This window comes from Lactuca virosa, chromosome 7 (genome assembly GCF_052849685.1).
Source record: "Lactuca virosa cultivar CGN04683 chromosome 7, Lactuca_virosa_CGN04683_v6, whole genome shotgun sequence".
NCBI classification, from domain to species: Eukaryota; Viridiplantae; Streptophyta; class Magnoliopsida; order Asterales; family Asteraceae; genus Lactuca; species Lactuca virosa.
The window spans coordinates 126,229,162-126,248,442 of record NC_136432.1 but is presented as its reverse complement, the minus strand read 5'-3'; positions in this window follow the sequence as shown (position 1 = coordinate 126,248,442).

Here is a 19,281-nt window from a genome sequence, read left to right as displayed (position 1 = left end):
TATAGGACCTTAAACATCGAAAACAGCAAGGACCATTAGAGTTTACGGCCGTAAACTCATGGAGAAATGGTCCATGGGCCGTAAACTCTACAAAGGGGTGAAATGTTGCCACAATCACTTCCTAAGGCTTAGACTTGAAGTAAGGATGCTTCATTATGACTTTTAGGACTTCAAAACACAAAATGGTAGAAGTGCCATGAGTTTACGGCCGTAAACTCATGGATTTACGACCGTAAACTCCAAGGGAGTTGGTCCCAAAACCGTAAACTCATAAAGAGTTTACCCTTGGACCCTAAACTCAAAAGCCAGGCCCTACAACCCTTAGATGCAATCCTTAGTACTTATAGCACTTAAATCAAGTGTTTTTCATGTCCTAGGATGTATTGACTTGGTTAATTAGTTGTTAAATGACTAATTGGATACATATATATGTTATTATATGTTAACTTGGATCCTTGTGTGTGTTCAAGTCTTCACTTGACACTTAGCATCCTATACCATCCGTTCATCCAAACCACTCACTACAGGTGAGTTCATACCCCGTAATGAATCTTTTAACTATTTTAACTGTTTTAAGGGGGGGGGGGGGAATACAAGTTGAACACAATGATAATTGTGTAAATGTTTGTTATAAACATCTTTCAAAATGTTACTTATGTCATTTATAAGTCGTCAAAACATTTCAAAACTCTTTTAAAGTTATGTTACGTTCTAGTTATACAAAACTTTGTTTTTAAAGTACAAACATAACTTAGTAGATAAACGAGTCTTTCCAGTAACAGTCCAAGTAGAACATTATTAAGCTATAATAGGTATAGTTTAGGAGAATGCTAATCATTACTTCTAGTACAATGAAGCACAGAAACAAACAATACCATACATAACAGATAGTGAAGAAAATCAAACAATACCATACAGAGAGAACACACAATTACTAGAAACAAACAGAACGTACAAGATACAGTACAAAAAAAACAAGTTAGGTTGCTATAGCATGATAACACATACAGGATCTAAGTATACCAATGAATCACTAACTCATTGTTTTAAACAAAAGGTGATAGTTATATTGGGTATACATGATCATATACTTCAATGTGAATTACATGGCTTGCAAGAATTTGCAGAGGTCGTGTTTAGTTCCCCTAATCTCCTGACAGGGAGAGCGTATAGTAAGGGTTCTAGCCCTCACATTATAACCGTAATAAAACAAATATCTTTTAGGTTATTAGTACATCTGCATGTCATTATAAACGACAACTGTGTACGTACACTTCCCTTTCTTTCATAAAGTGACGGTACCACTTGAAAGTCCAACCCAAACTATTTTCGAGTCAAGATAGTTATAAACTAGGGAAAATATACATTCTTACAAACGACAAACGGAACAGTCGAGTCTAGCACATAACTGAAGATGCCTTGGTAGAAGGATACGAGTAAAAGATAGGACCATAATGCTAGTCTTATGATTCCTTAATGTATACATAACAGGATATATATATACCAATAGGGTCCGACAGGTAATAGGATGTGTGCTCTCCGCTTCATTTCCTGTTCCTTGTTTGGTTGTGGGCTTGGAACCAATTCACCCAATCTATTTTCTACCCGATTCTATATATATATATGCTTAGTATACATTGAGTCATCATAAGGGTACCAGGTATGGGTTAGGTTATAGGACACAGAGTCAAAGCACAGTTTTTCTAGTACAAAACATACTTTCAGTACTTTTGTATTCAAAACTAGAAACTTCCCAGTAAAGGGTTTAATCCATTTTAGTAAACCGGTACAATTTAAAAGACCTTAGGTGAGTAACTCTATAATACCTTAGTTTATACACCATGTTTATGTATAAAACTAATACCCAATAGGTAGTTGGATGTGTGCTTTCCGCCTTAATTTCTGTTCCTCGTTTGGTTGTGGAATTAGGGCAGATTCGCTCAATTAACTTTCTATCCGATATTAGATTATATATAGCAGTATAAACTAAGCTATTATAAAAGTAGTCACTATGGTCACTATTTTATTATAAGAAATAAGGGTTTTCTTAAAGAACTTCTTCATTAGATATAAAGGAAACATTACAATTAACTCCATGAGTAACAAGTGATTACACCAGGGTTATATATGACGATGATCTAACAACCAATGGAATGTGTGCTATCCGCCTTAATTCCAGTTCCTTGTTTGGTTGTGAGCTTAGGGCAGATGCGCACAATCGATTGTTTGTTTACTCTGAGTCTTATATAACTTGTACCCACTTAGTACCCATAGAATGGGTTGTAGTGTCATTTTACTTAAACTTCCATCAAAGTAGGAAATATATGATTTTCTAGAGGAACAGACGAACTTTTCCAAAACAGAACTTACAACTTACAACATTTTACAACTTCATGTTACAACTACATTTTCAACACCATTTTACATCTACATTTTCAACAACACTTTACAACTTACTTACATCACTAAACTCTTATGGACTCACCAGCTTAATTGCTGATCAACTCTTTCAAATAACTTGTATTCTCAGGAGACTATTAGACAGGTGCTTGTGCTGAGGATTCAGAAGATGAAGCATTATAACTTCAAGTCTTGTTTTGTTATTTGTGTATGAATTCTATGTTTTGTGAACACACATATTGTAAACACTTTCCTTCAAAATGAAATGGTTGTTCATTACTTGCTTACCATATACATATCTCGTGATACTAAACATGACGTCCTCCACCCCCGAACGATTCCGCCGTTCCGGTTTTGGGGTGTGACAGATTGGTATCACAACATTGTTTATAGCGAACTAAGTAGATCAACCGATAAAAGATATACAACTATAAATACAATGGGGCTTAAGTGCTCTGGATAATGATATATTTTTAGAATATAACTATAGGTTATAAAAATATACCTACTTGCTTATACATGTACATAATAGAACTAGTCTCACGAGGAGAACAGAACTAAAAGTATTTAAAGGTTGGGCACTGTCGTCAACCTGAACAGTTATGTAATCATAGCTAGGATCAATATAGCCTGATCAACTATATTCATTCGAGATGTGACCGACATGTGTTAGGGAATGTGTGGTGTTGCAACAGTGTTAAAACTTACCTGAGCACCAGAACAAGTACATTACGTTAGAATACTATAGGAGTATTTTAGTCCATATAAATAACCATGTGATAACTTAAAAGACCCTTACGGATAGGTCTATAATCTTGCAAGGTATATTCCTAAAGTTTTATATATAATCAAGATCTTATAGACTTAGAATCTGTGGTCTACGCTTCGTTATCCATTCCTCTTAAGGGTGTAGTTTTGGAGTAGTATTACTCATTCGAAAGTCTATTTAATCTTCAATTATATACAGACTTGTATATATTGTACAATTATAGGAGGACCCCATAAGGATCACCCCATAAAGTTACCTTAAAGCTCATAGATTCTTTAGTCACTTTCATTCTCGCACGACAAGCCCAGATATATGTAACCACTTCCTCATAGTAGACAACAGAAGAGTCCAGGAGGAACAAGAACAAGTTCATGAGAAGTTTGCAAAGAAGGATCAGCCGAAGTAACCAAAACGTCTTACACGTCACACTAATAAATAATAATATGGTTAATTTAATGAGCGAGTGGAAACACTGCTCACATTATATGTTAGGATTATTTTCTTACATGCAACTGGTAACAGTTATTCAGGAAACAGATATTCATTCGAGGATAGTTATTTCAAATTCATAGAGTTTATTAGGTATAGACTCTTTTATGAATTGTTTCTAGAACCCTGTGGAAGTCAGGACCCGATACATCCAGAACTAGGATAAACTTTTCTTTTCAGCTTTCGGCTTGTGTCCATTGCTTTAGACTTATTCTGTCTCATCTTTGTATTCTTTTAGCAAAGATGCCTCCTCGCAGATCTAATAGACGCACTACTCCGATAACTCCAACGCCACCTCCTTCGCAAATAGATATGGCAGCTATAAACGCTGCAGTGGCCGCGGCTGTGGCAACATCCATGGCTCAATATCACTCCATCAGTACCAATGGAGGTGGAACGCCTACTGATTCCACTCGAGGTGAGTTCCTCGGGCGCTCGAGAGAGTTCTCCTACAAGCACTTCACCAAATGCCAGCCATTGTCCTTTAATGGGACTGAAGGAGTCATTGCCCTCATGCAATGGTTCGAGAAAACAGAGTCGATCTTCGAAATCTGTTTATGCCCAGAAGGAAGCAAAGTGAAGTTTGCTGCCTGCACCTTCTCTGGGTGGAACAGCCATGTTAAGTCACTGACCCTATCAGTGGCTAACTCAATAGGTTGGGAAAACCTAAAAGAGTTAATGCGGGAGGAATACTGCCTGTTAGGTGAAATTCAAAAGCTTGAACAAGAGCTATGGGATCTCACTATGGTCGGCTCAGACATAGTGACCTACACCGACCGGTTCAGCGAGCTAGCAGCTCTATGCCCCGGGATGATTACCTCGAAGAGCAAGAAGATAGAAAGATACATTTGGGGTCTGACTACTCCGACCCAAGGAAATGTGTTGTCTTCTAACCCAGCCACGTTCGATAGTGCTAAACGTCTGGCTCAGCGACTCATCGACCATGGAGTCCGCCATGGTGTAAAGGTCCCTATTCCCGAGCCATCGAGGGAAGAGGACTGTAATCAGAAGTCGGGGAACAAGAGAAGGAAGAAGCGAACAACACAAGATACCCCGCAAGAGCAACGAGCGAGTACTATGTACGCCGCTACAACGCCTACTGCTTCAGCACCTGCCAGTCGATATGCTGGAAACTTTCCGAAGTGTGGAAAGTACAACTTTCACCATACCGGAGTATGCCGAGAAATGTAGTGTCTGAACTGCCACAGAAAGGGACACACAGTCCGTTTCTGCAAGGCACCGGCTCAACCGATCTCCCAAGTCCTCGGAGCTGAAGAAAACCAAGCCTGCTATGGCTGTGGTGAGGCTGGACATTTTCAGAGGGACTGCCCGATAAAAAGGAACTCAGGCGCGGATGGACGCATTCTGATGATCACCGCAGGAGAATCTACCCCGGAGTCGTCGACGAGTAGCGGTACGTTTTCGAAATAGTAATTACTTTTAAAATTAATTTTATATTCATTTAAGATTAAAATTTGGGGATAACACTTAAAAGTAACTATAACAACTCACATGTTGAAATAGGTCACAGTATTCTAGAGAACTAAAGGATCCCTTAGAGAAGCTATTATGGCTTACCATATACATCAGGGTTGTGCACAACTAAGATGTTGCAGACTTAGAGTGAGTGACTCCGCTTAGGTTCCCATTCCTTGATTGGTTGAGGATTTGAGGCAGAGTTACTCAGTCGACTGCCTGGTTCATCTTAAATATTCATAACTTGTATATGGCAGGCGATTGTAGTGGTACCAAGGAGAATTATGATATAAAGTATCCCCACCAGTTAGTAGAGCACTTTTGTTTGTATGTATTCGCACATAGCGGTACGATACGTAGGAGTGTTAACTTCAAGAAGAAAACAGGAAACACGGGAACATTTACAAGAGTACATTGTCGAACATACTAGGAGTACAGTATCGAGCATACAAGGAATACATCGTCGTATATCAGCCGTTTCTTTCATTTGACCAAAACTTTGTTCAGTAAGGAGTCCGTTGTTTTCATTCGTCATGAGTTGGTGTGGTCTTCACCATATTGAGTTCATATGTTTCTATCGCCTCGATCGGCAAGTTCTCGAAACTTTCGTCATTCGTATCGAAGGTCCGACCTAAACCTAAAATTTATCTTTCATATTCTAAACCCCCGAAGTACTCGTGCGAAGAGTACTTTGCCCTCCGAAGCCTTATCGTCAGATGTCCACAGACCGTCACGAAATACCATTCGTCCAGCAGACCAAGTTCGAGCACAGAGGCTAAGGACGAATACATCCCAGCTATTACTATTTCGTGTACACGTGAGGATAGTATATGATTATGATTACGCAGATTTAGTATGTGTGTTTCCGCCCTATCTCCTGTTCCTTGTTTGGTTGTGGACCTGGGGCAGAGTCGCACATCCGATCGTCTTACTAACCCTAATTATATACGACTTGTATACATGAGGTAATGATAGACGGACAAAGTACAAATCCTATCATGAACAGAAGGGCAAAGTTGCCAAGTCTACGAGTGGGTATTCTGCCAATCAAAGGAGCACAACCCCAGTAGTAATGCTAAGAAAGCTAATTTCGGGACGAAATTCCATCTAACGGGGGATGATGTGACAACCCGGAAAAATTTGGATTTTTAAAGCCCAGTTAATCAACTCAAATGAGTGTCAAACTCATTATTTCTGAGTTCTAGCCCGGTTAAAGGTCTTTCTAAGGAGTTTTAGCCTAGCACACTTAAGGAATAAGTGTTGGAATTTATCTGCTAAAGGCCACAGTACAAGAATCAAGCCCTAAACTCCATCAAATGGAGTTTACGACCGTAAACATGGAGTTTACGGCCGTAAACTCATGTAGGCCGTAAACTCCTCCATATAAGTTCATTTCCTTCACTTTTCTTCATTCTTTCACTTTCCCTTCAAGAACACATGAGTTTTCTCTCAAGTATCATCCCGATCTTCAAAAATCGTAAGCGTTCTTTCTCTAGTTTGTTGATAATCCTTCTTAACTAGCTTCATCCTCATGATTCATCCATAAAAATCATGTTTTCTTAGATCTTCAAGTTTCACCAAGAACGCCAGTGTTCTTGGCCAATATCAACCATTTCAAGCTTCTAGATCGTAAGTACATTTCCCTATACTTCATATCTAGTTAGTATCCATGCTTAGAGACTTGGAAACATCAAGAACACAAGATCAAAGGGAGTTTACGGCCGTAAACTCCCAAGACCGTAAACCCCTTTTTGGTGGCCATTAGGGCCATAAACCCTATAGGATGCAAGGCAAGTGACCCAGAACCCTTCCTTGAAGTGTATAGGACCTTAAACATCAAAAACAGCAAGGACCATTAGAGTTTACGGCCGTAAACTCATGGAGAAATGGTCCATGGGCCGTAAACTCTACAAAGGGGTGAAATGTTGCCACAATCACTTCCTAAGGCTTAGACTTGAAGTAAGGATGATTCATTATGACTTTTAGGACTTCAAAACACAAAATGGTAGAAGTACCATGAGTTTACGGCCGTAAACTCATGGGTTTACGACCGTAAACTCCAAGGGAGTTGGTCCCAAAACCGTAAACTCATAAAGAGTTTACCCTTGGACCCTAAACTCAAAAGCCAGGCCCTACAACCCTTAGATGCAATCCTTAGTACTTATAGCACTTAAATCAAGTGTTTTTCATGTCCTAGGATGTATTGACTTGGTTAATTAGTTGTTAAATGACTAATTGGATACATATATATGTTATTATATGTTAACTAGGATCCTTGTGTGTGTTCAAGTCTTCACTTGACACTTAGCATCCTATACCATCCGTTCATCCAAACCACTCACTACAGGTGAGTTCATACCCCGTAATGAATCTTTTAACTGTTTTAACTATTTTAAGGGGGGGAATACAAGTTGAACACAATGATAATTGTGTAAATGTTTGTTATAAACATCTTTCAAAATGTTACTTATGTCATTTATAAGTCGTCAAAACATTTCAAAACTCTTTTAAAGTTATGTTACGTTCTAGTTATACAAAACTTTGTTTTTAAAGTACAAACATAACTTAGTAGATAAACGAGTCTTTCCAGTAACAGTCCAAGTAGAACATTATTAAGCTATAATAGGTATAGTTTAGGAGAATGCTAATCATTACTTCTAGTACAATGAAGCACAGAAACAAACAATACCATACAGAACAGATAGTGAAGAAAATCAAACAATACCATACAGAGAGAACACACAATTACTAGAAACAAACAGAACGTACAAGATACAGTACAAAACAAACAAGTTAGGTTGCTATAGCATGATAACACATACAGGATCTAAGTATACCAATGAATCACTAACTCATTGTTTTAAACAAAAGGTGATAGTTATATTGGGTATACATGATCATATACTTCAATGTGAATTACATGGCTTGCAAGAATTTGCAGAGGTCGTGTTTAGTTCCCCTAATCTCCTGACAGGGAGAGCGTATAGTAAGGGTTCTAGCCTTCACATTATAACCGTAATAAAACAAATATGTTTTAGGTTATTAGTACATCTGCATGTCATTATAAACGACAAATGTGTACTTACACTTCCCTTTCTTTCATAAAGTGACGGTACCACTTGAAAGTCCAACCCAAACTATTTTCGAGTCAAGATAGTTATAAACTAGGGAAAATATACATTCTTACAAACGACAAACGGAACAGTCGAGTCTAGCACATAACTGAAGATGCCTTGGTAGAAGGATACGAGTAAAAGATAGGACCATAATGCTAGTCTTATGATTCCTTAATGTATACATAACAGGATATATATATACCAATAGGGTCCGACAGGTAATAGGATGTGTGCTCTCCGCTTCATTTCCTGTTCCTTGTTTGGTTGTGGGCTTGGAACCAATTCACCCAATCTATTTTCTACCCGATTCTATATATATATATATATATATATATATATATATATATATATATATATATATATATATATATGCTTAGTATACATTGAGTCATCATAAGGGTACCAGGTATGGGTTAGGTTATAGGACACAGAGTCAAAGCACAGTTTTTCTAGTACAAAACATACTTTCAGTACTTTTGTATTCAAAACTAGAAACTTCCCAGTAAAGGGTTTAATCCATTTTAGTAAACCGGTACAATTTAAAAGACCTTAGGTGAGTAACTCTATAATACCTTAGTTTATACACCATGTTTATGTATAAAACTAATACCCAATAGGTAGTTGGATGTGTGCTTTCCGCCTTAATTTCTGTTCCTCGTTTGGTTGTGGAATTAGGGCAGATTCGCTCAATTAACTTTCTATCCGATATTAGATTATATATAGCAGTATAAACTAAGCTATTATAAAAGTAGTCACTATGGTCACTATTTTATTATAAGAAATAAGGGTTTTCTTAAAGAACTTCTTCATTAGATATAAAGGAAACATTACAATTAACTCCATGAGTAACAAGTGATTACACCAGGGTTATATATGACGATGATCTAACAACCAATGGAATGTGTGCTATCCGCCTTAATTCCAGTTCCTTGTTTGGTTGTGAGCTTAGGGCAGATGCGCACAATCGATTGTTTGTTTACTCTGAGTCTTATATAACTTGTACCCACTTAGTACCCATAGAATGGGTTGTAGTGTCATTTTACTTAAACTTCCATCAAAGTAGGAAATATATGATTTTCTAGAGGAACAGACGAACTTTTCCAAAACAGAACTTACAACTTACAACATTCTACAACTTCATGTTACAACTACATTTTCAACACCATTTTACATCTACATTTTCAACAACACTTTACAACTTACTTACATCACTAAACTCTTATGGACTCACCAGCTTAATTGTTGATCAACTCTTTCAAATAACTTGTATTTTCAGGAGACTATTAGACAGGTGCTCGTGTTGGGGATTCAGAAGATGAAGCATTATAACTTCAAGTCTTGTTTTGTTATTTGTGTATGAATTCTATGTTTTGTGAACACACACATTGTAAACACTTTCTTTCGAAATGAAATGGTTGTTCATTACTTGCTTACCATATACATATCTCGTGATACTAAACATGACGTTCTCCACCCCCGAACGATTCCGCCGTTCCGGTTCTGGGGTGTGACAAATAAACCCTAGGAGGCATGATTTTCGAAATTAAGGTTCTTGAACCCAAAATTTTGAAATTGATAAGGGTTTCCCAAACCCTTACTTAGCCCCAAGATTTCGAATTCTAGGGTTTGCAAACCCTAGGGTTTTAGATTTTTGCCTCCTCCCCAAGATAAGATCCTAAATTTTAGGGATTACTATAATGCCTTATCTTGTAGTTATCTTTTAATTGTTTAAAATATGGTAATTAAAGATTTGGAATTATCCCATCCCATATTTTCGATTTTAGGGGATTTAAGGGATTAGGTTAAATTAATTGTTTAATTTAAAAGATAATCCTTCAAGATTTGATAATTAAAATAAATTGTTTATTTTTGGGATAATTATTAAATCAAGAGTTTTTAATATTTATACTTTTAAATTAAAAGGTTTTAAATTTCGAAAATTTTAAATTGAATTAAAACCCTAATATTTTAAAATGATTAAAATACACCTTATACTATTATAATATTACATGATTAATATATATATATATATATATATATATATATATATATATATATATATATATATATAACTTAAAATGCTAGTCTTACCGTTAGTAGGCCTCATTCATGAAGCCAATCTATAAGGGGGGTATAAGGTTGTGGCCTATAAAATAGTCATTTAATGGGTGTCCACTCTCACCTACCGCTTCCTTGATTGGTGGAGGGTCGTTAGCCGAACGGGTAGGATAGGGCAAACCCTTCCTCATTAAAAGTATAATGAATTATAAAAGTAACTAAATGTTTTTACAACAATTCCCAATCTTAGTTACTTTAGGAAAAGTGAATTGGTGCAATTCCATGGAATTACACTTTGCACCCTTGCTAAGACGTTAGTGGAGCGTGTGTGGTTAACCGGCACACTAATTGGACTATAAGCATAGGTGGCAAAGGGTGACTCATTGTGTGTCATAGTTCAATGGAGCGTGTGTAGCTAACCGGCACATCGAATAGGTGACTGTAACAATGAGGGCACCATGTACATTTGCATGGTTATTCACACCCGATTTGTGATCCTTGGCATCCCAGTCACAAACTAGAGGGGCACATCGAGATTTAAACATGCCATTGAAAAGTTCAATGAATCTCAAAAGATCTAGGAGTTTTCAATACATTTAAAACTTAATCTCTTTTTCATTTTTCATGGTGGAGAATTAGTGAATCGTCATTCACTTACCTTCAAATTATTTACTTGTTAGATTACGGTATCCATCTTCTAATTTGTAAATAATTTTGTTGGATCCTAGCCCTAATTTCTCATTTGGGTGTTTAATTGGGGATTCATTTCTAATCAAACTTTGTTCTTTTCCTTTTCAGATGTCGAACAACAACAACAACAACAACAACAACAACAACAACAACGCTTCTGGTTCAAACTCCTCTGGCTCATTCTCACTCATGAGCTTGTGTGGGAGAGTGATATTTGATGGGTCCAATTTCAACGATTGGATCCGCAACATTCGGATGGTCACTCGTTACGAGGACAAAGAGTATGTTCTCGATGAGCAGCTGAAGGAGATTGACATCAACACTACCTATGCTGAAGAAATCGCGGCCTTTGAGGCCCACGAGCGTGATGCCACGAAAGTCCATTGCATCATGCTAGCGACTATGACTGCAGAACTCCAGAAGTCCTATGAGGACATGTACCCCTACGAGATGCACCAAGATCTGCTGGACCGGTACCACCAGAGCGCTAGGCAAGAAAGGTACGAGATCATCACTTCGATGATCACTACCAAAACGGGTAATGGAGAGTCCCTTACCGCTCATCTGCAAAAGATGCAGAGATATGTCGATCGCCTGCTAAAGTTGAATGTGAACTTTGATGAAGAGCTGGCAATTGATATTATCCTTCACTCCTTGCCTCCCTGTTATATCCAGTTCCGCATGACCTACCACATGAACAACGAGGAGGTCTCTTTGAGCAAGCTTCAGGGCTTGTTGAGGACTGCTGAGAGAAACCTCAAGGACAAATCTATTACATCAACTCCAACTCCCGCTGTTGCCCCTGTCTTGGCAATAGGACAAGGGAAGGGTAAGAAGACGAAGGCTCCCTCAAAGAGCCACCACAAGGGAAAGTCCCGAGATGGTACCTCTTCTAGTGGAACCAAAGTTGGTTCCGCTAAACCCAACTCTAACCCTAAGGAGGCAGAGTGCCACTACTGCCACAAGATAGGGCATTGGAAGAGAAGCTGCCCAGAATATCTGCAGGCCATCAAGGATGGGAAGATCAAGCCATCTTTCGCAGGTATATACATAATTAAATCTAATGGTTTGTCACATGCTACTTCTTGGGTTCTTGATACAGGATGTGGTTTTCACATATGTTCTGATTTGCAGGGACTAAAAAGAAATAGGGATGCGGAGCATGGAAGGATGAATCTGATCATGGGAAACAGAAGATCGTCGCCTGTCACCAAGATTGGAGTTTATTCCTTAGTGATTAGTAATAGATCAGATTTAGATTTAAACAATTGTTGCTATTCGCCAGATATGGCAATAAACATCATTTCATTTCATGGTTTATATAGACAAGGTTTTAGATATTCATTTGATAATGAAAAGGGTTCTATTTATGTTTATCTTAATAATGTTTTATATATTGAAGCATTGCCTTGTAATGGAATATATGAGACTGTGATGGTTGTAGATAACTTAGGAAATGATGTGCTGTGTGTGGATTCTTCCAATAGTATGGATAAAGCATGCTTGTGGCATTATCGTCTTGGACATGTCAACAAGAAACGCATAGACCAACTCCAAAAGGATGGAATGTTGGAATCATTCGACCTTAGGGACGATGACGTGTGCGAGTCTTGTTTACTTGGAAAGATGACCAAGTCACCATTCACTGGCACTTGTGCGAGGGGTGAGGGTTTATTGGATCTCATACATACAGATGTATGCGGACCATCTAGATCCACCACAAGGGATGCGAACCGCTTCTATGTGACTTTCACAGACGATTATAGCAGATATGGGTATATCTACTTAATCAAACACAAGTCAGAAACCTTTGAAAAGTTCAAAGAGTTTAAACAAGAAGTGGAGAATCAGTTGGGCAGGAAAATCAAGATGCTTCGATCTGATCGAGGTGGAGAGTACCTAAGTCTTGAATTCCACGACTACCTCAAGGAATGCGGAATAGTTTTGCAATTGAAGCCACCTAGGACACCGCAGTTGAATGGTGTAGCTGAGAGGCGTAATCGACCTTTTCTAGACATGGTTCGTTCCATGATGAGTCGTGCTTCACTACCTATCTCATTCTGGGGGTATGCCTTAAAGACTGCCGCCCATATCCTTAACTTAGTCCCTACGAAGAAGGTTGCCAAAACACCTCACGAAATATGGACAGGGAAGGCTCCCTCGTTGGCACATATCAAGGTTTGGGGTTGCCAGGCTTTCATAAGACGAGAGACTCACGATAAGCTCGAACCTCGTAGAGAGCGATGTATTTTCATCGGCTACCCGCAGAAATCCTTTGGATATCTCTTCTATAGACCGAGTGACAATGTTGTCTTCGTTGCGAGGAGAGGGGTTTCCGAGAGCGAGAACTCATAAGCCAAGGAGACAGGGGGAGGTAAATTGATCTTGAAGAGCTTCAAGAGTCGAGCGATGAAGGAACCTCTGACACTGGCGCTCAACCCGAGGAGGAAACTCCGGTTGAACCGATTGACGAGTCCTTACCTCTTAGACGTTCCGAAAGGGTTAGTGTTCCACCCTAGTTTTATGGTTTTCATATTACTACAGAAGAGGATACGTTCATTAGTGATAGTACACTAGTGAATCTGGACGAACCTAACAGCTATAAGGAAGCCATGGCTGGCCCGGAGTCTGTGAAATGGAAAGAGGCTATGGACAGCGAGATTCAGTCCATGTATGACAACCAAGTTTGGAATTTGGTTGACAATGTACCAGGGCGTAAGACGGTCGGGTGCAAATGGATCTTCAAGAAGAAGACCGACATGGATGGAAATGTGAACACTTATAAGGCGCGATTGATTGTGAAGGGTTTCACTCAAACTCCTGGAGTTGACTATGATGAAACTTTCTCGCCAGTTGCGAAGATAAAGTCTATCAGGGTGATGTTGGCCATTGCTGCATTTCATGACTATGAAATATGGCAAATGGATGTCAAAACCACTTTCCTTAACGGAAAGTTGGCTGAGGATGTTTACATGGCTCAGCCAGAGGGTTTTGTCAATGTGAAGCATCCCAATAGAGTGTGTAAGCTTGAGAATTCCATTTATGGACTTAAGCAAGCGTCTCGCAGATGGAATCTTTATTTTGATGAGAAGGTCAAAGAGTTTGGTTTTCTGCGAAGCGAGGATGAATCATGTGTATATGTCAAAGCCAGTGGGAGTATAGTTAACTTCCTCGTATTGTATGTCGATGACATACTACTCATAGGAAACGACATCCCGACACTGCAGGAAGTTAAGTCCTGGCTCGGGAAGTGCTTCGCTATGAAGGACCTCGGAGAAGCTGCCTATATTTTGGGAATAAGGATAGTGAGAAACAGAAGTAAGAGACTAATAGGACTTAGTCAGAATACTTACTTGGACAAGGTGCTAAAACGTTTTAGTATGGAGAATTCAAAGAAAGGGGAGTTACCAATCCAAAGTAATGCCAAGTTGAGTAAGACTCAAAGTCCGAGTACCGAATTCGAGATAGCAGAGATGAGCCGAGTACCTTACGCTTCCGCAAATGGCTCGATCATGTATGCTATGACTTGTACTCGCCCTGATGTGGTCTTCGCTTTGAGCATGGTCAGCAGATATCAAGGGAACCCAGGCAAAGCACATTGGATCGCAGTTAAGAATATTCTTAAGTACCTTCGGAGGACCAAGGAATGGTGTCTAGTCCTCGGTGGGAGTGATGACTTAAAGGTGCGAGGGTATAGTGACGCCAGTTTTCAGACCGACAGGGACAACTACCGTTCGCATTCGGGATGGGTCTTTACCCTTAATGGAGGAGCAGTGACTTGGAAAAGTTCCAAACAAGAAACTGTAGCTGATTCAACATGCGAATCAGAGTATATAGCGGCGAGTGAAGCGTCAAAGGAGGCGATATGGTTGAAGAACTTCATCAGAGACCTTGGAGTTGTGTCAGCCATACGAGAGCCTATGGAAATTTTATGTGATAATGAAGGAGTTGTTGCCTTGACCAAGGAACCGAGGGATCATGGTAGATCTCGACATATCGACAGAAAATATCATTTTATTCGACATCGAGTGGAAGGACTCCTCGTAATAAAGAGGGTATCGTCGGAGGATAACCCAGCAGATCCCCTTACGAAGGGACTGAGTAGGTTAAACACTTGCAGCACGCTAGGAGCATAGGGCTGAAGGACGATATTAGTTTAGATTAGATAGTTTAGAAACGTGTAATAGATAAATGTAATTGACATTTGATGATTAAGTAAAAGGGTATTATTTATTAGTAAAGTTACTGTCTCATGTTAATTATTTACCTATTGTTTCATTTTGCATGTTTTGACTTCCTGAATAATAAATTTATTCAAATGGTCCACAGTCGTTCATATGTTGGAAGTAGGTATGAATGAAGACTGTCATGAATTGGTGTATAGATTGTCTAAAGTGTGTTAGACATAGCAAAAGTTTGCTACAACGTTCATGAGTGCTTATGAAAAAGTTTTGAGCATTGGAATAAACCCACGCTTGCTGGAATCACTTCATGGAATTCATCACGAGTGATCGCAAGACTATAATATCATATGGTCTTAAAACCTAGATATATGGTTTATTGTTTGCTAGTTGGTTGTGCATTGATAATGCGTAAACGCATCAGTAACTTGATGTTATAAAACGCATTGTTGTGTATGATTTGATTAGTGAATAGTAAATACATATAAGTCGAAGTTTATCTGTTCCTTTTATCCTAAGAGGGTAAAAGAGATATCAGGGCCCCTCAATGATTTTATTTGACTTATTTGTCGGGCCCGGTCAGGACTGAATTGATGTTTTCAATTAAGTTCTATTTGAAACGAATCTGAGATCGAGAAACAAACTGCTGGACAATAAGTATGACTATGTTCCATGTGATTGTCCACACGATATCTAGAACAGAGGATCATACGATCCCTTATCTAAAGGACATGTTACTGATAAGATCAGAGTTCGACAGAGTCTTTGAGAGCTACGATTGCTAATCGGGTTCTATTTGCATTTATGGTTACTAGACTTATCCAAGTAGGAGACTGTTGGATTAGTGTCTAAGCCCGTAACCATATTTGGTAAGTACTTGACCCGGTTGTGCATGGTCCTTTTGGGTTGCCTTCACCAAAGCAACTTGACTGGAGAAATAATAGAGAAAGAGGTTATTATGGTTTATTAATATATTATAAGAATAATATATTAAAAGAGAAATCATATTTGTTTAGTTAATATTGTTCAAGAATTAATTAAGAATTAATTTTGTGATCAAGAGGAATTAACTGAACTAGGGGGACTAAACTGCAATTATGTGATAGTTGGAAAGTAGGGCAAAGGATGCCCTAAGGGATAGGGTGGACGAATTCAAGGGGATAAGGCCTTAGAATTCGTCCAAGGCTAAGGGTTCTGGAATTATCCTTGGGTTGCTTGGTGGCTAAGCAACCAGATAAGGATAAGGACTGAAACCCTAATCCCTACACCTATATAAGGACCCATTGGCTTAGGAAAATCGGCCACTTGATCCTAGAAGTTCCTAGAGCCGATTTTCTGCCTCTCCTCTCTCCCTCTCTTGCCTCTCCATTTGCTCTTGGTGTTTGTGAGCCATTAGAAGTACTACACTTGTGGTACTTGCTTTCAAAGACAAGAAGGTTGAAGATTCAAGTTGTTATTACAACATAACAACAAGAGGTATGTAATCCATTCTCCTTTGTGATTTTCGAAAATACTAGGAGCATGCTAGGGTTCTTCATGTGTTCATAATGTTGCGTAACTAATAGAAAAACATAGATCCAAATCTATGGTTGCATGCACACATAGGATTATTTGTATAAAACCTATCAACATCATACCTGGTCTCCAATAACCTACCGTTTCCTGATTCCAATCATGTTGTGGTCTACCTACAATCTCACGAACTGGCCCACCCTGGCCTAATCATCTGAAAAATTCCTGAATGTTATGGTTCATCCTGCAGTCTCATAACACTTCCCTCATTATCTGACCGCTAGTGAATGTTACAGATACCCCTGCAGTCTTACAACACTTTCGCCCTAACACAACCACACCCCTATGTCTTATCCTCAATCTATCAATCCAAATACCCTCAGATTCGAGCACACACTCGACCGAACACCCTCACTGAACTCAATTCATGACTACAATCCGAACCTGATTCCCCAACCTCTGTTACCAAGCACCGAGAAGACGCGATTCACATGCTAGGTAGTTTTACTGAACTCTCAACTTACACTATCCTCATTCCATACAGCCGCTTGGGCTGTCTTCCTTCCTGACGGGGATGCAAAACTTATCCCAGTTTCAAAACCACTCCTGCTTCTGAATTTCGGGACGATTCTCCTCCACTTAGAATCGACTAAATTCTCAAGGCATAGGAGAATTGAAGGATTCCCAATCCTTCTTAACTTACAACGATCGACCCGATGACAACTAGCACTTATCAACTAGTGCTCCATCACTAGCCAACCCCAAACACCTCACAACTCCTAGAGACCAGATGAACACCTCCTGAATCCCAGTGAAACCGACAGTCCCTAATGCTTGAAATGATACCACACTCAAATATTGACGACCAAAAGATAGATGCTCCAACCAATACCTCAGCAACGAGCTACTTCCCTTGGCGCTTTCATCTGCCCAGCAATAACGGTTACTAACACCATTGAATCCTAACAATGCTGAATCACCATCCTGTGGGACCCTGTCCACAGACCTCCCACATAATATCCCTCTTCCCAATGTACTCCAAACAAATCTCCCACTCTTGGGCTCTATAAGTCATATCATTCAGGGTCTCGCACCCCGACTCACTCACCAGCTCAATCGTCCACAGCTGAACTCAGTAGCTGAAACAACCTCTGCCCTAAACCGGGCTACAACTACTCCCAAGACATAGCCTCCAATCCCGAAAGTGCAATAGATCGCACAATCAATCCTTACCGCTCGATACAAGAGATCCAATGTGAATAAGATCTTAGCTCCTATGGGTAGGGACGGTAATCGCGTACGCCTCACAAGATACTCACGCCAAATATTGTCGCCAACCGCTACGACCAACTGACCCTGAACTGGAATAAAACCTGACCCAGGGGTCACAAGCTTGCTCACTCCTTCGAACTGGGAAAACTGGAAGGGCACAATCCTTGCCCTAGAAAATGACATTCCAATCCATCAATCAACCATACTACTTCCAGCTGCAAAACTCAAGCTGATCATAATCATTACTCCTTTCTTGAGTCCCGCGACTCGCACCTCGGCCTCGAGCAACCCCCCCCCCCCCCCCGAAGCCTCAAACCAAAACTCACTAGGTCTGCACCAGACAACCAAAGTCGATAACCCCACTGGGCTCACACCAAATACCAGGACCATCCTCATGTCTGAGCAACCACAACCAAAAGATTGACAAGAACAGAACCACTGTCGCGAACCTCGGTATCCAACCATGCTACCTTCCCTAACAAGCCCTTAGAATCCCCGAGATCTTCCTTGAGTCGAGTATGGATCCTGTTCTTTTAGTAGTACGGGCTCAATACTACCTTCCACGCCTATCCATACTTTCCTCCAAAATTATCTAAGGTCCTCTAAGTCCTAGTGACAAAATACTTGTGAAACCTGCTCTTTGGAGAAACAACCACGCTATTACTCCCTAGGCTATCCTAGGACTCTCCCACACCCCCTCTGCCATCAGCTGCTGAAGAACTCCTCACAATATCAATTAGCCATTCCATGAATACAATTACATGCAACAAAGCTTGCATAATCCTTCGAGTAACAGACTCATCCCTACAATGGTTGGACTCAGACAAGAGCTGCGAAGCAGGGTCAAATCTGTCACTCTAAGATTATACAACCTTTTTCACATGTGACGTAACATATTCACTTAATAGCTAACTCACATCACTCATGAGTTCCATAAAGCACAAAGCAAGCAGCATTCGTGCAGAGGAGTCGACTGACACTAAAATGCAATAAGATCTGACAGATCCTCCCATGAAATCCTCGATCTCAGACTCTCAACATCTCGCGCGCAACTTTTCCATGACCTCACTCTCTCAAGAGTGGCTAATCCTTCCTCATGCCGACCCACTATGAACTGTGCCCATAGCAGGGAAACCACCGCAACCTCGTCCAATAATGCTACTGGCCAGCTGACCCCATACGACTCATTCATACCATGCTTGCCACACGACCCTCCATTCGTGCCAGATGACTATCGCATGAATACAATCACATACCCCACCATTTAACAATCTTAGGCTAAAAGATTCAATCCCGCAACGGTTGGACTCAGACGAGA